The 21,599-nt window shown below is 44.6% G+C and overlaps 1 long non-coding RNA gene across 1 annotated transcript in view; it reads right to left on the bottom strand.

The window, feature by feature from the left end:
- The window catches only part of LOC309560729, a 62,380-nt gene extending 41,008 nt beyond the window's left edge, over window positions 1-21,372 (bottom strand). Inside the window, exon 1 of the long non-coding RNA XR_014225519.1 lies at window positions 21,265-21,372. This is a non-coding gene — a long non-coding RNA (uncharacterized lncRNA). The remainder of the gene's footprint in view (window positions 1-21,264) is intronic.
- Between the last annotated feature and the right edge of the window lie 227 nt (window positions 21,373-21,599).

Raw genomic sequence — 21,599 nt, 5'->3', positions numbered from 1 at the left:
CCTAAGCACACAGCTAAAATAACGAAGGAGTGGCTTCACAACAACTCCGTGACTGTTCTTGAATGGCCCAGCCAGAGCCCTGACTTAAACCCAATTGAGCATCTCTGGAGAGACCTAAAAATGGCTGTCCACCAACGTTTACCATCCAACCTGACAGAACTGGAGAGGATCTGCAAGGAGGAATGGCAGAGGATCCCCAAATCCAGGTGTGAAAGACTTGTTGCATCTTTCCCAAAAAGACTCCTGGCTGTATTAGATCAAAAGGGGGCTTCTACTAAATACTGAGCAAAGGGTCTGAATACTTAGGACCATGTGATATTTCAGTTTTTCTTTTTTTAATAAATCTGCAACAATGTCAACAATTCTGTGTTTTTCTGTCAGTATGGGGTGCTATGTGTACATTCATGAGGAAGAAGAATGAACTTAAATGATTTTAGCAAATGGCTGCAATATAACAAAGAGTGAAAAATTTAAGGGGGTCTGAATACTTTCCGTACCCACTGTATATAAGACCTCCCAACACTTACCTATCTTTCTATAAGACCTCCTGGCACCTTCTGACTCTATATAGGACCCTCCAACACAATTACCTCTATATTAGACTGCAGACACCTATTGATCTTTATATAAGACTCCGAACACCTACCAACCTCTATATAAGACCCCCCTGACACCTACTGACCTCTGTATAAGACTCCAGACATCTACTGTCCTCTATATAAAACTCCAGACACATTTTAGTTTAGGTATAGTGTTGCATGACTGCGCAATTGTCATTCAAAGTGTGACAGTGCTGAAAGCTGAAAATTGGCCTGGTCAGGAAGGTGGTGAAATTGCCCAGTAAATTGCCCAAGCAGCTTGCTATTGGGGCACCCGAGTCGAGTCACTGCTCCCTGTGTCCATTCAGACACGGAGCTGCTGTTGGGCCTTCCCTCCTCTCCCTCCTCATTGGCTAACTGACTTTAATTGAAAGCAGCGGGAGCCAATGGCACCGCTGCTGTGTCAGCCAATGAGGAGGGGAGTCCCGGATGGCTGAGACAGTTGTGGACATCACTGGATTGAGCAGGGGCTCCAGTAAGCATTAGGGGGGCTGCTGCACACAGAAGGTTTTTTATCACAATGCACAGAATGCAATAAGATAGGGTAACCAGGCGTCCCCGGTTTCTGGGGACAGTCCCGGGACTAAGGACACTGTCCCCGGACCAAGACTGTCCCCGGTTTTGGAGGGAAGTCCTGGATGGCTGAGACAGTCATGGACATTGCTGGAATGAGAAGGGACTTTGGTAAGCATTAGGGGGGCTGAGTGGGGCTGCTGCACACAGAAGGTTTTTTTTATCATAATGCATAGAATGCATTAAAAAAAGGGTGAGTAGACGACAGTTCCTGGACTGAGGACACTGCCCCTAATGCACCGGCTGATCCTGGGCCAGTGCACCACGAGCTGGGGCAGAGGAGGGGTGCCCAGGGCCAGCCCTATCATGAGTCCAGCTGGGCCTATTGGGCTGTTTTGGAGGGGAAGAGGGGGCAAGCACCACCGGATTACATGAAGTCCCCCCTCCTGGACCAGTTCCTATGATACACAGCACACTGGTGACATCTATCATAGCAGCCGTTCCAGGAGGCGGGACGTCGTATGACAGCAGTCGCTCCGGGTAAATTGCTCTAATCCCCATGCACTGATCATGCTGCAATGATGGGGCACTGGTGAGGCTGCATTGATGTGGCACTAATCATTCTGCATTGATTGGCACTGATCATTCTGCATTGATGGGCACTGATCATTCTGCATTGATGGGCACTGGTGAGGCTGCATTGATGGAGCACTGATCACACTGCATTGATGGGGCACTGGTGAGGCTGTATTGATGGGGCACGGTTGAGGCTGCATTGATTGGGCACTGGTGAGGCTGCATTGATTGGGCACTGGTGAGGCTGCATTGATTGGGCACTGGTGAGGCTGCATTGATTGGGCACTGGTGAGGCTGCATTGATTGGGCATTGGTGAGGCTGCATTGATGGGGCACTGGTGAGGCTGCATTGATGGGGCACTGGTGAGGCTGCATTGATGGGGCACTGGTGAGGCTGCATTGATGGGAACTGGTGAGGCTGCATTGATGGGGCACTGGTGAGGCTGCATTGATGGGGCACTGGTGAGGCTGCATTGATGGGAACTGGTGAGGCTGCATTGATGGGAACTGCTGATATATATATATATATATATATATATATATATAGTAACATGGGGGACCATTAGCTCAGTGGCAGATGCGTTTCACCAGCGATTCACTGTAGTCAGGACTGTAGTTTAAGGGCATGGCAGCCCATTTTTATTAAACGGCAAACATAAATAGTCTGTAACATAGGTTTTCCCACGCAGGGGTTCTTCTCCAGTCAATACAAGACTGAAAATACCAGCCCACCTGGCTCTCTCACTCTCATGCAGTTTTTCTTAGCAGTACCTCTTCACTTTTTGCTGGTCTCCAGACCATGGACTCTCTGAAGCGGACAGCTTCACTTGTTGCCTTGGTCCTCAGGCCCTCTCCTGTCTCCTCAGACACACACACGTGCTCTGGCTGCCACCTGCAGCCACTGACTCCCGGAGATTATTGGAATCCTCCTGACTCCCCACAAACAGACCTCCTGTCTGTTGGCTGAAGCAGTATCCAACTGGGAGCCCTGATGTCTTCCTAAACCTTGATTATAAGGGCTGTGTGCACTTGAGCACACACCCTGCTGGTCATCAACAAAACATGGACACAGAGTTGGAGATTCCATCCCTCCCAAGACACTATGAAATCTCCAAACTACAGAGCCCCATCCAGGTATACCAAAACCTGGAGAAAGCTGCAAAAGCAGTTTTCTCCACTGCACATCTATGCTCTGTAGTCTTGCACAGAGCCAAAGTGCACATTCTGTGTCCTTTAAATCAGTGGTCCTCAACCCTGGCCTTCAGGGCCCACTAACAGGCCAGGTTTGCAAGATAACTGAAATACATCCTAGGTGATATCATTTGCTGCTCAGTGATTGCAGTATTATAGTCTGCATCTCCCCAAGGTAATACTTAAAATCTGGTTAGTGGGCCCTGAGGACCGGAGTTGAGAACCACTGCTTTAAATGACCACTTTCACCGTGACAGAGTCTTGACCTGTCACAATATATATATATATATATATATATATATATATATATATATATATATATATATATATATATATATATATATGTATAAACTGCCATGATCTATATATATATATATATATATATATATATATATATAGGACAATTGATTATATATTAGGCCATTCAGTATCTATCGGCCAGTTCAGTATAGAGCATACATTGATATCTAATATATATAGGCCACTTGAGTATATATTAGGCCATTCAGTAGCTATCAGTCATTTCAGTATAGACCATATATTGATATATACATACAGTATATATAGGCTACTTGAGTATATATCAGGCCATTCAGTATCTATCGTCAGTTCTGTATAGACCATACATTAATATCTCTATAGATATATAGGCCACTTGAGTATATATGAGGCCATTCACTATCTATTGGTCATTTAAGTATATGCATGGAGTCATCTGAACTATTCGATCATAGTGTCAGTGACATGCTGTTGGAGGATGCGCAGCAATTTGAATGCAGTGTTGTTGGTTGATGAAGGGAATAACATGAGCCTAGAAAGAGGGGGTGACAATGACGGACAAGAAACTAGCAGTCATGTTCCCACAGCTGCAACATACTGCCAAGTTTGCTCCAGTGACAAGGAGGGAGGGGATGATGAGGTCACTGACTATACTTGGGTGCCTGACAGGATAGAGGAGGAAAGTGAGGAGGAGGAGAAGGAACAACTCCAACGAGGTAGGATGTGCTCCAGGGGTAGCCATAGGAGTAGCCAACCTATTGCTTCACTGGTTCAGGGTGCTGCAAACTCCCCACGAACTTCCAAAAGTTCATTAGTGTGAGCTTTTTTTCAGCACATGTGCAGTAGACCGCAGTGTTGCTGTTTTCAACATCTGTCTAGTGTAGCCGATCAAGCGTGGCCAGCACAGCGTGCTTGACAAGACATATGACAACCTGCCATGCAGTTCGTTGGCAACAGCACCTGAAAGAGCCACAAGATAAAAACAAGCATACTTCACTTTGCTCCTCATCTGGGATCTCTAACCCTACTATACCTCATGTCTTCTAAAAAACCTGCATTGAGAGGAATGATGGTATAGCAATGAGTGCCACAGATACTTGCACCCAATCTGCTAGCAGTACACCACCACTTGATTTGAGTAGCAGGCAAATTTCACTACCCCAGTTGCTGAACTGTAGAAAGAAATACTGTCCCAACCATCCACATGCTCAGTATCTTAATGCTAGCTTGGCCAAATTGCTAGCACTACAATCGCTGCCTTTTTATCTGGTAGAATCTGCTCCCTTTTTCAAATTTGTGGAATGTGCTGTACCACAATGTGCTGTTCCACAATGACACTTGTGCTATCAAGGAGAAAGATAATTACTGGTTGGCAACCCTTCTTGATCCATGTTGCAAGGGTAAAGTTGCAGAGCTCATCCTGCCTTTGCAGAGGGAGCAGAGAGTAAAACATCTTGAGGAGGCCTTGGAAAAAAATTTGTGTAACACCTTTCCAGACACTTGGAGGTTAACATTCTCTGGACGTGTTTCTGAGGCATCGTTCAGCCAAAAGAAGGAGTGGTGGAGAAGGTGGCCAGCTGACCGATGCCTTTAAACAGTTATTAAGTCCTCAGCAGCACCCAGGGCTGTTAGGTTTAAGCAACCATCAGCACCGTCCCCATCATATAGTGCATGATTATCTAGGGGCAAGAGCAGACTTGGAGACCTTTCCAAGTGAGCATCCACTGGGTTACTGAGTCTTGAGGATGGACCACTGGCCAGAACTTGCTCAATATGCAATGGAGCTACTGGCCTGTCCTGCTTCCAGTGTGCTTTCCGAACGGATCTTCAGTGCTGCTGGAGGTTATGTGGCCAACAAAAGACTGCGTCTGTCCACAGACTCTGTTGACCAGCTGACTTTTATCTAAATGAATCAGTCCTGGATCAACAGCAGCTATCAAGCCCCTGATGCTGATGTAACTCATTGAATTTACTAGGGGTGTGCCATCCCTTGAAGACTGCATATGCTGCCTACCCTTTTTATTAACCTTGATTCTGTTAGCTTCCAACAATGTTTTTGGTTTAGGTCACCACCAACCCCCAAGGCCTAATTTTTCTGCACTTTTAGGACAGGTGCATACAATTTTAATTTCGTATGTATTTTTTAACCACATGCCCTGTCCCTGCGCTCAGCAAGATTAACTGTAAGGGGTTACGGTGTTCAGGCACCACCAACATCAAAGGCCCTATTTTTTGCACCTGTATGACAAGTACATGCAATTTCAAATTTGTATAGTAATTGGTGAATTTTCTAAACCAGGTGGAAATGTATCTCCTGTCTGTGACTACATCCACAGATTTACCTGACTTCCTGTCACAATATCTATCTATCTATCTATCTATCTATCTATCTATCTATCTATCTATCTATCTATCTATCTATCTATCTATCTATCTATCTATCTATCTATCTATCTATCTATCTATCTATCTATCTATCTATCTATCTATCTATCTATCTGTCTATCTGTCTATCTGTCTATCTATCTATCTATCTATCTATCTATCTATCTATCTATCTATCTATCTATCTATCTATATTTAAATGGAAGGATTAAAAAAAAAAAAAAAAAAACCTAACTAAATGAATACCTGTGCCTGACAGTTGAAACTTTTGTATATACAGGTATATTTTATATATACACACAAAAGTTTCAACTGTCAGGCACTGATATTTATTAAGTATTTTTTTTTTTTTAATCCTTCAATTTAAATAAGTAAATAAATATATAGCAGTAGCGTTAAACATGCTGCTGAAGATACTGTACATATAACAGCTCCAAATGTCGGGCGCAGTAGCATTAAACATCTTGCCGAAAACTCCAACTATATACAACAGCTCCAAATGTCGGGCGCATGCGCAGTAACATTAAACATCTTGCCAAAAACTCCAACTCTTGTGCACAGTGTTCTCCACTGTGCACGGGCATTGACTCGCGGCCAGCGGAAGTGACGAGGGTGGTTGGAGATTTCGACAAGTTGAAACTTTCGGCAGGACAACGGCACTCACAGCTCAGTCAGGAGAACTAGCTCCAGGGCAGACTGAACATGTCAGGGGACGGATGTCATGCTGTGTCCTTCAACTCACTGTGAGTCCCGACTTCTATGCCTACCATCACATGTTCCGGCGATGTGACTATCGCTCCCGCTCACAGCGCGATGTCGATGTGAAAATCGAATATCGTTTAGCCCTAGTTGAGGCTGCATTGATGGGGCACTATTGAGGCTGCATTGATAAGGGCACTGGTGAGGCTGCATTGATGGGGCACGGTTGAGGCTGCATTGATGGGGCACGGTTGAGGCTGCATTGATTGGGCACTGGTGAGGCTGCATTGATTGGGCACTGGTGAGGCTGCATTGATTGGGCATTGGTGAGGCTGCATTGATTGGGCACTGGTGAGGCTGCATTGATGGGGCACTGGTGAGGCTACATTGATTGGGCACTGGTGAGGCTGCATTGATTGGGCACTGGTGAGGCTGCATTGATTGGGCACTGGTGAGGCTGCATTGATTGGGTACTGGTGAGGCTGCATTGATGGGGCACTGGTGAGGCTGCATTGATGGGAACTGGTGAGGCTGCATTGATGGGAACTGGTGATATATATATATATATATAGTAACATGGGGGACCATTAGCTCAGTGGCAGATGCGTTTCACCAGCGATTCACTGTAGTCATGACTGTAGTTTAAGGGCATGGCAGCCCATTTTTATTAAACGGCAAACATAAATAGTCTGTAACATAGGTTTTCCCACGCAGGGTTTCTTCTCCAGTCAATACAAAACTGAAAATACCAGCCCACCTGGCTCTCTCACTCTCATGCAGTTTTTCTTAGCAGTACCTCTTCACTTTTTGCTGGTCTCCAGACCATGGACTCTCTGAAGCGGACAGCTTCACTTGTGGCCTTGGTCCTCAGGCCCTCTCCTGTCTCCTCAGACACACACACGTGCTCTGGCTGCCACCTGCAGCCACTGACTCCCGGAGAGTATTGGAATCCTCCTGACTCCCCACAAACAGACTTCCTGTCTGTTGGCTGAAGAAGTATCCAACAGGGAGCCCTGATGTCTTCCTAAACCTTGATTATAAGGGCTGTGTGCACTTGAGCACACACCCTGCCGGTCATCAACAAAACATGGACACAGAGTTGGAGATTCCATCCCTCCCAAGACACTATGAAATCTCCAAACTACAGAGCCCCATCCAGGTATACCAAAACCTGGAGAAAGCTGAAAAAGCAGTTTTCTCCACTGCACATCTATGCTCTGTAGTCTTGCACAGAGCCAAAGTGCACACTCTGTGTCCTTTAAATCAGTGGTCCTCAACCCTGGCCCCCGGGGCCCACTAACAGGCCAGGTTTGCAAGATAACTGAAATACATCCCAGGTGATATAATTTTCTGCTCAGTGATTGCAGTATTATAGTCTGCATCTCCCCAAGGTAATACTTAAAAGCAGGGAGTAAAAACTGGCACATCGCTTAGTAAAATAGTACACCGGCTAAACATTGGTAGGCACACAGTTAACCCCTTGATTGCCCCTAAATGTTAACCACTTCCTAGCCAGTGTCATTAGTACAGTGACAGTGTATATAATTAGCACTGATCACTGTATTAGTGTTACTGGCGATGTCGGTTTCAGTCCCCCCTAGCGTCAGTTAGTATCAGATTGTCCGCCGAACTATCGCAGTCCCAATTTAAGTCACTGATAACCACCATTACTATTATAAAAATAAATTAATAAAAATTTCAGTATACCATCATTTTTAGATGCTATACCTTTCACGCAAACCAATCAATATACACCTATTGAGATTTTCTTTTAACAAAGACATGTAACAGAACACATTTTGGCCTAAATTTATGAAGAAATTTGATTTTTTTATTGGATATGTTTTATATCAAGTAAAAAATATTGTTTTATTTTCAAAGTGTTCTGTCTTTTTTTTGTTTATATAATAAAAAACCCAGTAGTAATAATAGTAGTAGAAATAAAGCTCTATTGGTGGGGAAAAATGATATAAATTCAGTTTGGGTACAGCGTTGCATGACTGCGCAATTGCCAGTTAAAGTAATGCAGTGCTGAATAGCAAAAAATGGCCTGGTCATGATACGGGTAAAATCTTCCGGAGCTGAAGTGGTTAAAACAAAAATAAAACCTCCTATCTTTTACAGGCAAGGAAGCTGCCATCTTAGCCTCTGTTTAATCTGCAGTCGCCATGATGCTGCATATGTGATGAGTTATGACACCAGCCATTTGATGACTTGACAGTTCATTTAAAAGATAACGTTAGCACACTAGCAAGGCATGGCTTGAATATAACTGTTTTCAGAAACAGTTATATTGGTGGATTTGGCTCCCCTTTAAGTGCAGTAACCAGGGAGCCTATCAGAATCAATTCTGATGGAGTCAGACCAGTACATAATTTTTGATTGGTTGCCATGGGTTACAGCAGTTAAGCATAAGAGCTCTTTTTTGAATAAAGAATATATATTTGTGTCTATGTAATCAGTGTGCTTGGGGTTTAAAAGGCAAATTACACAACTGGAAAAAAGAAAAAAACAATGTGAAAGAGTAAAGCTGCTTTATTGTACAGATTGTCATGTAATGAGACACATTTGGTGCATAAGAGGAAATGGCAGACAAAGCGAATCCCCTGACTTTCTGAGCTTATGAATCCTCTGAAGCGTTTTGATATAGGATTTAGGGGCTTGGGGTTAGTAGGCAAAATGACCCTGTCCTACGTTTATAAAAGCATAGGATGCAGTAAAGCAGAAGGAAAAAATGTAATCTTTTCATTATTAGCACTTTCCTATTTTAACGAAATGAACAGGAGCTGATTTTTTACACAAGACACATATGGAAGCTACTTGAGTACGTTGAGAATATTTGCACCTCTCTTGCTTTCTGCAAGTGCTTAACGAAAATGTTCCACTACTGCTTTTATTTGCTTCACCGGTGACACCTCTGCAGATCTCCTTGACTGGGCTAGTGGTCGAATGGATGAAGGTATTGACCTGCTTGCACTGCCCATTTACAATAAATATAGGAAGGTTCATGGCTCTGGTGCAGTTGAAAGCAGCGGTAGTTTGAGAGGTGAGATGCTTTTCTTTGAAACCTTCCCAGGTATTTCCTTGGCATTGGGGTAGGCCAAAGAGAATTCCACAGATAAACAGAAGTGTGGGTACTGAAAACATCTTGTCAAGCATGATCTGCAAAATAAAATAAGTTCACATTTATTTAACAAAAAAAGTTTTTAATCCCTCCTTTTGTAGAAAAGTATTTCAGTACTTCTGTGACGGGGTGGTGCCAGGTGGGTGCTTGGGGTTGCTATAGCACCCCAAGCAATTCTCATAACACCCCCTTCAACAGCTTGCTGCGGGTGCCTCGGGGAAGAGATTCACAGTTTGGAGCCCACATCTCCTGCTTGTGATGATGACTGCAGGCAGACCTGATACCAGAGGCATTCCTGCCCTCCAATCCTGTCCCTGTGTGTACACCATGCAGGTTTTCTCTAACCTATCAATGTTGGGAGACAAACACAGCAGACAGATGCAGGGATGGACAATTTTATTCCAGTGCCTTAGTCAGCATAGGGAGGGCGGGATAGGTGAAATCACTTGCTGCTTAGCCAATCAGGCTGTGTTCATGATGCAACTCCTCCCCTTCCCCGCCAGCCACATTTTGGCCTCATGCACACTGGATGATTTTAGATGATTAGAAAAGGGGGTGCCAGTGTCTAAACTCTGAAGATAAGTGTGTGAAAGAGAGCGCAGGTGTAGGCCCTGAAGTGTTAAGCAATGCAGCAGATTTACAAGTAGATACCTCATCAAGGAGTGTTAAAGGGAGCTTTAACCACTTGCCGACTGCCGCATGACTATATACTGCGGCAGTCAGCCCCCTACAGGCAAAGCGACATATTGCTACATCGCTCGCTCCAGCTCGCTCCCGGCACCGCTGATGATCTGATTGGGTTCAGAACCGATCAGTCATCAGGTCCAGGCCAATGATTTTTGGCCTGGACCTGTTGATCGGTCCTGCCCAATCAGATATTGATCTGTGCCTGTGTCATGTAAACACGGGCACAGAAAAGACCCGCTCTCTCCTCCCCAAATCCTTTTTGGATTCATCGAGTGGAGAGAGCCGATCTAAACTGTGAGTGCTGCACCAGCACACCCACACACTTTTAGATAGGCACATTTAACCCCCGATATCCCCCCAGTTAACCCCTACAAACCCTGTCACAACACAAACTGTATACTGTATATAGCAGTTTCCTATATACCTGTATAAGTGTGACTTGTGACCAGGTTTAGCGCTTGAGGCCCTTCCTTTTACACTTAGGATACCCGCTACCCCCCCAAGATTTAACCCCCTGATTCCCCCTGATCCCCCCTGATCCCCCCTGATCACCCCCAGTTAACCCCATTCCCCCCTGTCACATTGCACACTAATACACAGGTAATATAGTGTTTTACTGTATTTTGTATTAGTGTGATTGTGACTTGAGTTAGCACTAGCGAGTTAGTTTCTGTCCCAAGGAGGTTTAGGGTCCCCGCCAGCCCCCCAATAAAGATTTAACCCCCTGATCACCCCCAGTTAACCCCTACACCCCCGGTCACAACACACACTGTCAGTGTGACTTGTGACCAGGTTTAGCGCTTGCGGCCGTACCTTTTAGGGTTAGGATACCCGCCAACCCCCAATAAAGATTTAACCCCCTGATCCCCCCCGATCACCCCCAGTTAACCCCTTCCCCCCTGTCACATTGCACACTATACACAGGCAATATAGTGATTTACTGTATTTTTGTATTCGTGTGATTGTGACTTGAGTTAGCGCTAGCGAATTATTTTCTGTCCCAAGTAGGTTTAGGGTTCCCGCCACCCCCCCAATAAAGATTTGACCCCCTTGTCCCCACCTGATCACCCCCAGTTAATCCTTTCATTGCCCTGTCACAGTGTCACTTTTATAATGTACAGTTTTTTTTCTGATCACTATTATTAGTGACACAGGTGACATTAGTTAGTGTTAGCGTCAGTCTAAGATAGCGCAGATCCCCGGCGCATAGTTAGAAATAACCCCTTGATTACCACATACACACACATACACTTCCATTACTAGTATAGTTCTGATCAGATCAATATCTGATCAGAACTATACTAGCATCCCCATAGTTTAGGGTTCAGCACTGATTCCTGCCAGCACCTGCGTTTAACCCCTCCGCCCAGCCCACCCCACCCCACCCAGGCAAGTGTAGTAATCAATAGATTACTGTCACTTACAAAAAACACAAAACCGCTGTGTTAGCAGAGTCAGGCCTGATCCCTGCTAGCATTAGCAGTTTTTTTGGTAGCGGTTGAAATAGTCCTTGACAACCAGGTGCTTTTTTTAACCTCTGAGTCACACTACTGTACCGGTAAATTTAGTTACTAAAATGACCAAACGGTGGTACAGTAGTGCAGAGGCTTACAGTATACTGACCATGTCAGATGAGAGCGATGGGGAAGCCTCACTGGCAGAATCAGTGTCAGTATACGAATCTGAACAGAGCAGCGGCTCCCTGACAGACAGCTCTGAAGACAGATGGGTTCCTGTTAGAACCAGGCGTACCCGACCCCATTCTGGAGTTGCTGAGGTGCAGAGATCGCAGCGTGCTCGTATGGAGCAGAGAGTCGGTACTAGTGCCGCTCATCCTTCCGGTGGCCTGGTAAGCGCCAGCAGCCTAGTACACCCTGGACCTAGTACAACCAGCACTGCAGTAATACTTGGTGACGTGGCGAGTCCCATAAGTGCAGTTGAAGCTGGTGTGGTGGCTAGCACAAGTAGTGGCCCGCAGCCACCGCGTATTCGAAGACAGGCCCGTAGAGCCCATAGTGCGCTTCCTGATGCGCTGGCATATCCCAATTGGCAACCCACTGATACTACAGCACCCGTACTTCCCCATTCACTGCCAACCTGGAATCCACGTGGAAACAGCCAATTTTACGCCCCTGAATTTTTATGAGCTGTTCTTCACGGAAGATCTTTTCAGATCTATTGTGGATCAATCAAATTTATATGCACAACAATTCATCGCCGCCAACCCAAATTCGCCCCTTGCCAGACCATCCGGCTGGAAACCTTTAACGGTTCCCGATTTTAAATTCTTTCTGGGCCTTTCCCTCAACATGGGCATAACCAAAAAGAGTGAATTGCGGCTATATTGGTCCACTAGCCCAATTCACCATATGCGCATGTACTCTGCCTCCATGTGCAGGGCGAGATACGAGCGAATTCTGCAATTTATGCTTTTCAACGACAATGAAATCTGTCGAATTCGGGGAGACCCTGAATTTGATCGGCTCCATAAAATTCGGCCCCCCGAAGACCACTTCAATCAGCAGTTTGCAACCTTGTTTACCCCCGAACAAGTTGTCTGCATTGACGAGTCCCTGATTAAGTTTACTGGCCGCCTTGCAATGAAACAGTATCTCCCCAGCAAGCGTGCCAGATACGGGGTCAAACTGTACAAGCTGTGAGCCCCCCAACTGCCCAGACTACATAGGGAGCAACGGCAAGATAGTTTGGGACTTGGTGTCACCCTTATCTGGAAAGGGGTACCATTTGTACATAGACAACTTTTACACAAGCGTGCCACTATTTAGTCACCTTCTTGAATTACAAATTGGCGCATGTGGCACCATGCGGTCTAATCGCCGGGGTTCCCCCAACGGCTTGTAAATTCCCGTCTTAGTTGGGGGAAGAGAGTCTGCTTGAAAACGGACAAATTGCTTGCAGTGAATTGGAGGGATACATGGGATGTTTTCGTTCTGTCCTTCCTTCATGCAAACACGATGATCCAAATTACTACGGCAACTGGCGTTATGGAGAAACCCCTCTGTGTCCACGACTACAACCTTAATATGGGAGGGGTGGACCTTAACGACTAGCTTTTGGCGCCGTATTTAGTTGCCCGTAAAGCCAGACGCTGGTACAAAAAAGTGTCTGTTTATTTATTCCAATTGGCTATGCTGAATGCCTTTGTCCTATACAGGGCGTCAGGACGAACCGGATCCTTCCTGGAATTCCAGGAAGCGATCATCAACGCCTACCTGTACCCAGGAGGTGTTCCTGCCCAACTTCTCCTTCCAGATGCAGTGAGACAGCTGCATGAGAGGCATTTATCACATGTCCTCCCGAGTACCCCTACCCAAAGACGCCCCCAAAGAAGATGTCGTGCCTGTAGCAAGCGTGGATTTAGGCATGACACCCGCTATTATTGTCCCTTCTGTCCTTACCAACCTGGCCTCTGCATCGGGGAATGTTTCCAACGCTACCACATACTAGTGGAGTATTAGTGTAGGGTACAGCACGACATAGTGTAGGGCACACAAACACAGGGTCTCGAAAGATGTTCAATGGCTATCGACATTTTGAGAGATCCTAAGCTGGAAAATTGCAGTTCACAAAAAAAAAGTGTAAAAAAAAAAAAATACAAAAAAAATATAAAATAAAAAAGCCAAAAACAGTTGTCGTGTCAGTTATTTTTATGTACTTCTACTCTTCCTACGGTACTTTTACTGTACTTTGTTTGTTTTTCATTCTTTTCTTAGCCTGTTTCCCTTGCAGGTACTCATCGGCTGCCACACTGATTTTATATATTCTGACACAAACAGAGTATATGGATACCTCTGATGGCAGCACTGTGGTAGGTTGATTTCACCACGGCAGATAAAATACCTTTAGTTATACGTGGAATATTGTCATGTATACCCACCATTAAATAAGTGGGTTTGGATGTTTGGGCGGTTAATGGTTTGTATACTACACAATTTTCCAGTGGTGATTTCTGTTAGGTTCTCTTTTTTTCGTTCAGCCCACAGGCTGCATGAAAAAAAAAAACCTACACTATATGCCAAACAAGGACCAGCAATGTACAAGCAGTGGGAGGGGACGCTCCCGCCGCCTTCTGTGGTTTTTCTCGGGCTCTCCTGTCCCACTGGTTAACCCGAGAGTACAGCCGGTGGTTCAATTATCTAACCATAGAGCTGACTGGAGACAAGAATGGTTCTAATCATCTCTATGGCCTAAGATACCGAAAGCTACGAGCATTTCATGACTTCTGTTTCGCCAGAAATAAACAGCGCCATTGGGAAATTGGGAAAGCATTTTATCACACCAATTTTGGTGTGGTTAGATGCGTTAAGGTCAGAGGAGAGATCTAGAGTCTAAAAGACCCCATTTTTTTTTAAAAAAGAGTACCTGTCACTACAGATTGCTATCATAGGGGATATTTAAATTCACTGTGATAACAATAAAAATGATAAAAAAAAAAAAATGAAAGGAAAGGTGTCAAAATAACATAAAAAAGCAAAATAAAATTTAAAAAAATCAAGCCCCCCCCCCCGTCCTTGTGCGCAAAGGTGCACGTAAGCGTTGGTCTAGTATCATATGCAATTGCAGCATGCATGTGAGGTATCGCCGCGAACTCCAGGTCAAGGGCAGTAATTCTTGCAGTAGACCTCCTCTGTAAGTCTAAAGGGGTAACCTGTAAAGACTTTTAAAGGCTTTTAAAAATGTACGTAGTTTGTTGCCTTTGCACAGACGTGCGCAATTTTAAAGCATGTCATGTTTGGTATCTATGTACTCGGCATAAGATCATCTTTTAAATTTTACCAATCAATTTGGAATTATATAGTGTATTTGTGCATTCAATTTAGAAAAAAGTATTTTTTTTTGCAGAAATTGCATTTGGAAAATCTGTGCGCAAATACCGCGTGACAAAAAAATTTGCAACATCCACCATTTTTTTCTGTATGGCCTTTTTCTAGTTAAAAAAAAAAAAAATTTAATGTACCGGTAAACAAAAAGTCACAGAAAAGGCTTGGTTTTCAAGTGGTTAGAAGAGTGGGTGATGTGTGGCTAAGAATGAGCATAAAATGCCGGGACAGTTCAAACACCCCCCAAATTACCCCTTTTTGAAAAGTAGACACCCAAAGCTATTTGCTGAGAGGCATATTAAGTCCATGGAGTATTTTATATTTTATATTTTGCCCTAAGTTTAGGGAAGGTGACAATTTTTTTTTTTTTGATGACCCCAAATGACCCCATTTTACAAAGTAGACATTCCAAGCTATTTGCTGAGAGGCATGGCGAGTATTTTGCAGCTCTCATTTATTTTGGAAAATGAAGACAAAACAGGAAAATGCATTTTTTTCCTCTTTTTTCAATTTCCAAAACTTTGTGACAAAAATTGAGATTTGCAAAACATTCAACATGCCTCTCTGCAAATAGCTTAGGGTGTCTACTTTCCGAAAAGGGGTCATTTTGGGGGGGGGGCGGGGTTGTGCTGTCTTGGCATTTCATGGCCTCGAAACTGTGATAGGTAGTCAGGAGTGAAATCAACAATTTATGCCCTTGGAAAGCCTGAAAGTGGTGATTGGTTTTCGGGGTCCTGTACTCGGCTAGACAGCAAAAAAGTCTCACACATGGGGTATCCCCATACTCAGGAGAAGCAGTAGAATGTATTTTGGGGTGTCATTCCACATAACCCCATGGCATGTGTGAGCAATGTATCTTTTAGTGACAACTTTGTGTTAAAAAAAAAAAACATGTAATTTTCCCGAAACTTGTGGCAAAATATAAAATATTCCATGGACTCACCATGCCTCTCTGCAAATAGCTAGGGGTGTCTACTTTCCAAAATGGGGTCATTTGGGGGGGTTTTGTTCTATCTTGAAATTTCAGGGCCTCCGAAACTATGATAGGTAGTAAGGAGTGAAATCAACAGTTTACGCCCTAAGAAAGCCTGAAGGGGGGGATTGGTTTTCGGGGTCCTGTACGCGGCTAGACTGCCAAAAAGTCTCACATATGTGGTATCCCTGTACTCAGGAGAAGGAGCAGAATATATTTTGGGGTGTAATTACACACGTGCCCATGGCATGTGTGAGCAATATATCATTTCAATGACAACTTTGTGTAAAAAACATTTTTTTTTTGTCATTTTTCAAACACCTGTGACAAAAAAATACATTTTGGTCAAAATATATGACATAAATTGAGTATATTGGATATTTTTTAAAAGACAAAGTTGAAAATTTCATTTTTTTCTCCCAATTTTTTTGCTCTTTTTTTATTAATATCACAAAAAATAAAATGCGCAGAGGTACCACCAAAAGAAAGCTCTGTTTGTGGGAAAAAAAAGGACGTAAATTTTGTATGGGTACAGCATTGCATGACCACGCAATTGTCAGTTAAATTCACGCAGTGCCAAGTTAAAAAAAGGGGTCTGGTCTTTGAGCACCCAAATCCTTTAGGGCTTAAGTGGTTAAGAGGACTTTATGACACAAGAAGGTGGTCAGAAGTCAGTTCAGCATTAACAGGCAGCAAGCCAGTGTTCACCAGCGCTAATGGGCGTTGACCGGCATCCAAACCCAAAGATACTGGACTGTTACATGTCTCAGTGCTCACACTTGGAGAACATGCTTAAATGTGCTGTTGTTGCAAGCGGTAACCCAGGCAGACCCACATCCAGCAAAATGGCTGGGAATCCTGCTACAATCAGAAGTCATTTTTTTACAGCTTGTTCATAGTACCAGCAAGAAAATGCCATTCCTCTGAAAAGCAATCCATGCTCATATTTATATTTCAGAGGCATTTGACAGGCAGTTAAAAGGCAATATGTTGCCTCCTCACCGCCTGTTTTAACCCCCTAAATGCATCATCACTATGCTGAAACTGCGTGCAATGCACACAGTTGCGGGGGGGTTATAGTGCAGCCCCATTCACCTGGGGGTATACTTTCAGCCGCAGCCACAGAATGTGTCCACCCCCAGCTGCTGCCTCTGCACCTACTGGGTAAACAGTTAGGGGTGGTAAAAAAACATTTAAAGCCTGTGGATTTACCACCCCTCAACCTCACATGTGAACATTGTTTACATCTGTGCAGCTGTGTGCTGTGTATGGGGCAGCAAATTAATTTCAGTGGGCTGCCCCACAGAAACACAGGGAAAAAAGATTCCCTTATCTATTTTTTTCTTTAATTGTGCTGCATCACAAATGCACCATGTTTGACAATGTGTAGGGGTACCATTAAGAATGAATGACACCCCTGCATGTTTGTCTGCGTGTCAGGAACACGTGCAATTTTGCGCGTATTCTGTGACACAAAGTAATGTGAACCAAGTCTTAGACTGGGGTGCCTCCAGACTGAAAGTACTTTCAAGGGTGCCCTGACTGGAAAAAGATTGAGAAACACTGATATAGAGGAACCCATCTCTCCATTTTCCTCCTCCAGACACTGAATGCCTGTGGGAGGGAGAGGAGGAGAAGCGTGGTTGGGCAATGAAGAGATTGGTTCCTTTATATGCAGCTATCCCCACAGCTCCTCCTAAGCAGCTTCTTTCTGCCCCCCCCCGTGTGCTCTCCAGCCCCCCTCGTCCCCACAGGTTTACAAGGTTCCCCCCTACCCTCTCCCACAGGCTGCTGCAGGGGATCAATCGGGATGAAGCCTTTTCTGAATGGAGAGTCAGTGATCCGTACCGATCGCTGACTCTGTCTAATCATAACTGAAACATAGTAAACTGTGTTTACAATGCTTCAGTATGTGAATGAATGGGAAGCTCTGAACAGAGCTATTCCTATCCATTTATTCTGTGCAGCTGAGGCTTCAGAGAAGGAGATGGAAAGCTGTATCCCAAAGGTGGAACATCAGAGTTTAGACTCCTGATATTTCACCAAAGCGACCCAAGGGGGCTCCTAAAAAAAAAAAATATTTAAGAAAAATATTGCAAAAAAAAAAAAAAATATTGTAAAAAAATGAATAAAACAAATGGTAGAAAAATGTAATAAAAATAAAAAACCACTGACACCAGTGGCAGAACTACCACACAAACATCGCACTTGTGACTGGCCCTGGCATTCCGCCACCGGGCTGGGAGGGAAGGGCGCCCCGTTCGGGGTCAGGGGGGCCCTTCATAGTGTCTTGCATTGGGGCCCTGAAGGTTCTAGTTGCGCCACTGTCCTAACCCCTAAATTCTATGCATAACTTAATCCAGACTCCTAAACTCTGTGTGTTACTTAATCCTGACCACTAAACTCTGTGAGTTGCTTATTCCTGGGTCCTTCACTCTTTGCATTACTTAATCCTGACGCTTGACCTCTATGAATTACTTAATCCTGACCCGCAAATTTTATGTGCTATTTATTCCTGACCCCTGAACTCTGTGTGCTACTTAATTCTGACCCCTGAACTCCCTGTTGATCCTGATCCCTGATGTTTGTGTGTTACTTAATCCTGGCCCCTGGACTCTGTATGTTTACCTATTCCTGACCCTTGCATTCTGTGTGTTATTTAATCCTGACCCCTTTAACTCTGTGCACTATTTAATCCTGATCCCTAACTGTAAACTTCTTAATCCTGACCCTTGAACTTTATGTGCTTCTTAATCCTGAACCCTGTGTGCTACCTAGTCATGACCGCTGAACTTTGTGCATTATGTATTACTAACCCCTGCACTCTGTGCTACTTAGTCCTAACCTCTTCACTCTATGCGCTATTTAAACTTTACTCTTGAACTCTGTGTGCTACCTAATCCTGACCCCTGATTTCTATTCATAATTTAGTCTTGACCCTTTAACTCTGTGCACTGCTTAATCCTGACCCTTGAACCTTGCGTGTTACGTATTCCTGACCCCTGTATTCTGTATGTTATTTATTTCTTGACCACTTAATTCTGCACGTTACTTAAGCCTGAACCCTAAACTCTGTGTTTAATCAATCTAACCGCTGCACTCTTTGCGCTACATAAACATGACTCCTGAACTTTGTGTGCTACTTAATCCTGACCTCTGAACTATGTGCGTTATTTGTTCCTGACCCCTGCACTTTGTGCATTACTTAATCCGGACCCCTGAACTCTGTGTGTTACTTAATCCTAGCCCCTGCACTCTGTGCGCTACTTAGGCCTGACCCCTGAACTCTGTGTTTGCCTAATCCAACCCTTGCACTCTTTGCGCTACCTAAACATGACTCCTGAACTCTGTGTGCTACTTAATCCTGACCCCTGAACTCTGTGTGTTACTTAATCCTGACCACTGAACTCTGCGTGTCACTTAATCCTGTGAGCTAATCCTGTCTATTGAACTCATTACTCACTGCATTACTTATACCTAGCCCCTGCACTCTGTGCGTTATTTAATCCTGAGTCCTGAACTCTGTGTGCCACTAAATCCTGACCCCTGAACTTTGTGTGTTACTTAATTCTGACCCCTGAATTCTGTGTGTTACCTAATGCTGACCCCTTAACTCTGTGAGTTGCTTATTCCTGGTTCCTCCACTCTGTGCATTACTTAATTCTGACCCCTGACCTCTATGAATTACTTAATCCTGATCCCTAACTCTGTGCGCCACCTAATACTGACCCCTGAACTTTGTGTGCTACCTAATCCAGACAGAGTATCCCCCTTGCCCTCCCACTGAGCACCAGTGCTCTCTTTGTCCTCCCATTGGGCACCAGTGCTCTATTTGTCCTCTCACTGAGAACCAGTTCCTCTTTTTGTCCCCTTACTGAGCACCAGTTTCCCTTTGTTTCCCCACAGAGCACCAGTATCCCCCTTTTATGCCCCCCACTGAGCATCAGAGGCACCTTATTCCTCCACAGAACACCAGTGTCCTCTTGTCCCCTAACTGAGCACCAGTGCCCCCTTTTATTCCTTTACTGAGCACCAATGCTCTCTTTGTCCTCCCACTTAGCACCAGTACCCACATCTCCCCCCACTGTGCACCAGTGCCCCCCTTGTCCTGCACTGAGCACCAGTGCCCTCCTTGTTCCCCCACTAAGCACCAATGCTCTCTTTGTTCCTCCACTAAGCACCAATATTCTCTTTGTCAACCCCCCCCCCACCACTGAGCACCAGTAACCCCATCTCCCCCAATGAGTACCAGTGCCCTCATGTCCGCCCACTGAGCACTAGTGCCCCCCTTGCACCACCACTGAGCACCGGTGTCCCCCCTGCTCCCCCCCTGCTCCCCCGCACTAAGCACCAGTGATCTCTTTGTCCCCCCACTGAGCACCAGTGACCCCTTGTTCCCCCACTGAGCACCAGTGACCATTTGTCCCCCCCCACTGAGCACCAGTGACCCCTTTTGTCCCCCCCACTGAGTACCAGTGCCCTCTTTTCCCCCACTAAGCACCAGTGCCCTCCTTGCTCAGCACTGAGCACCAGTGCATCCCTTGTCCCACCACTAAGCACCAGTGCTCTCTTTGTTCCCCTACTGAGTACCAGTGCCCCCTTTTGTCCCACCACTGAGCACCAGTTCCCCCCTCTTTCCACTTTGTACACCTGGAGGTTCAAGCAGAACAGTCAGTGTCAAATGATGTTTCTAAATAGTTGATGCCAAATGTGTTCGCAATGTAATTTGTGTTAATCACTGTATTCTCTTCGAGAGTTGCTGGACTGCTGCACTTTAAAAAGCCTGTACAGTTTATAAATACAGTCTACATTATAAACTTTTAATAATAGCACTCCCTTTTGGCCATGTTTCTGTCCCTATGATAAATGTTTCCTGTTTTTACAGTTATTTAAAATTTTACAATAGGTTAACAATATGCTATTTGAAATATGCTATTTCCCCAATTAAAATCTCTGTCTACAGTTGCTTTGTAGATGCACAGCAAAAAAGTGTCCCTGGATATTTTTTCAAAATGTTGGCAACTATGTTCTGGGTTGCTGGTGCTCAGGACTCAGAACCGGGATGGGAAAGACTCAGCCACTGGCTCTTTGCTGCAGAGTTGATGCTGCCTTAAACTTCTCCGCTAATAATATTGTAAAAAATATTAAAAAAATAAAATAATAAAAAAAAAAACAAACAAAAAAAAAACTACTGACGCTGTCCACTGCCCTACAGAGCCAACCTCTGTATTACTGACAGCATCTTCTGTGGGGGGTGGCTGAACTGAGCCTTTGCCCCAAAAAAAAGGATGTCTAGCATCGCCACTGCTATGGGGTGTCATTATGCACACCCCTGCTTGTACCAATTGCAGTGATCAGACATGGATAGCAACTGTTCTATATTAAAATGTATCTTACCTGTGGATTCAATAGCTCTGTGTCTTTATTAGGTTCTGCTGCGCTGAGTTGTGATCCTTGCCGACAGAATTCTCCTTTATATATATTCCTGTGTTACAACATCAGGCATGGCAGCATTTTTCTGGCTCATTTAAAGATTGCGACATATGACAAATTAATAATTTTTATTGCAACATTTTATGAGAGAGAGAGAGAGAGATGATAGAGAGAGAGAAGAGAGAGAGACAGAGAGTTGAGGAGAGAGAGATAGAGAGAGCAGAACAAGCGGAGCTTCCCCTTTTGGGTGGAGCTTTGCTTTAAGTTGTGCTACATGAATGGGGACATGTGACAAATTT

Source organism: Pelophylax lessonae, assembly GCF_965119305.1.
Source record: "Pelophylax lessonae genome assembly, chromosome: 7".
Taxonomy (NCBI): Eukaryota; Metazoa; Chordata; class Amphibia; order Anura; family Ranidae; genus Pelophylax; species Pelophylax lessonae.
The sequence above is the reverse complement of the archived record's forward strand: the minus strand, read 5'-3'. Positions and strand labels throughout refer to the sequence as shown.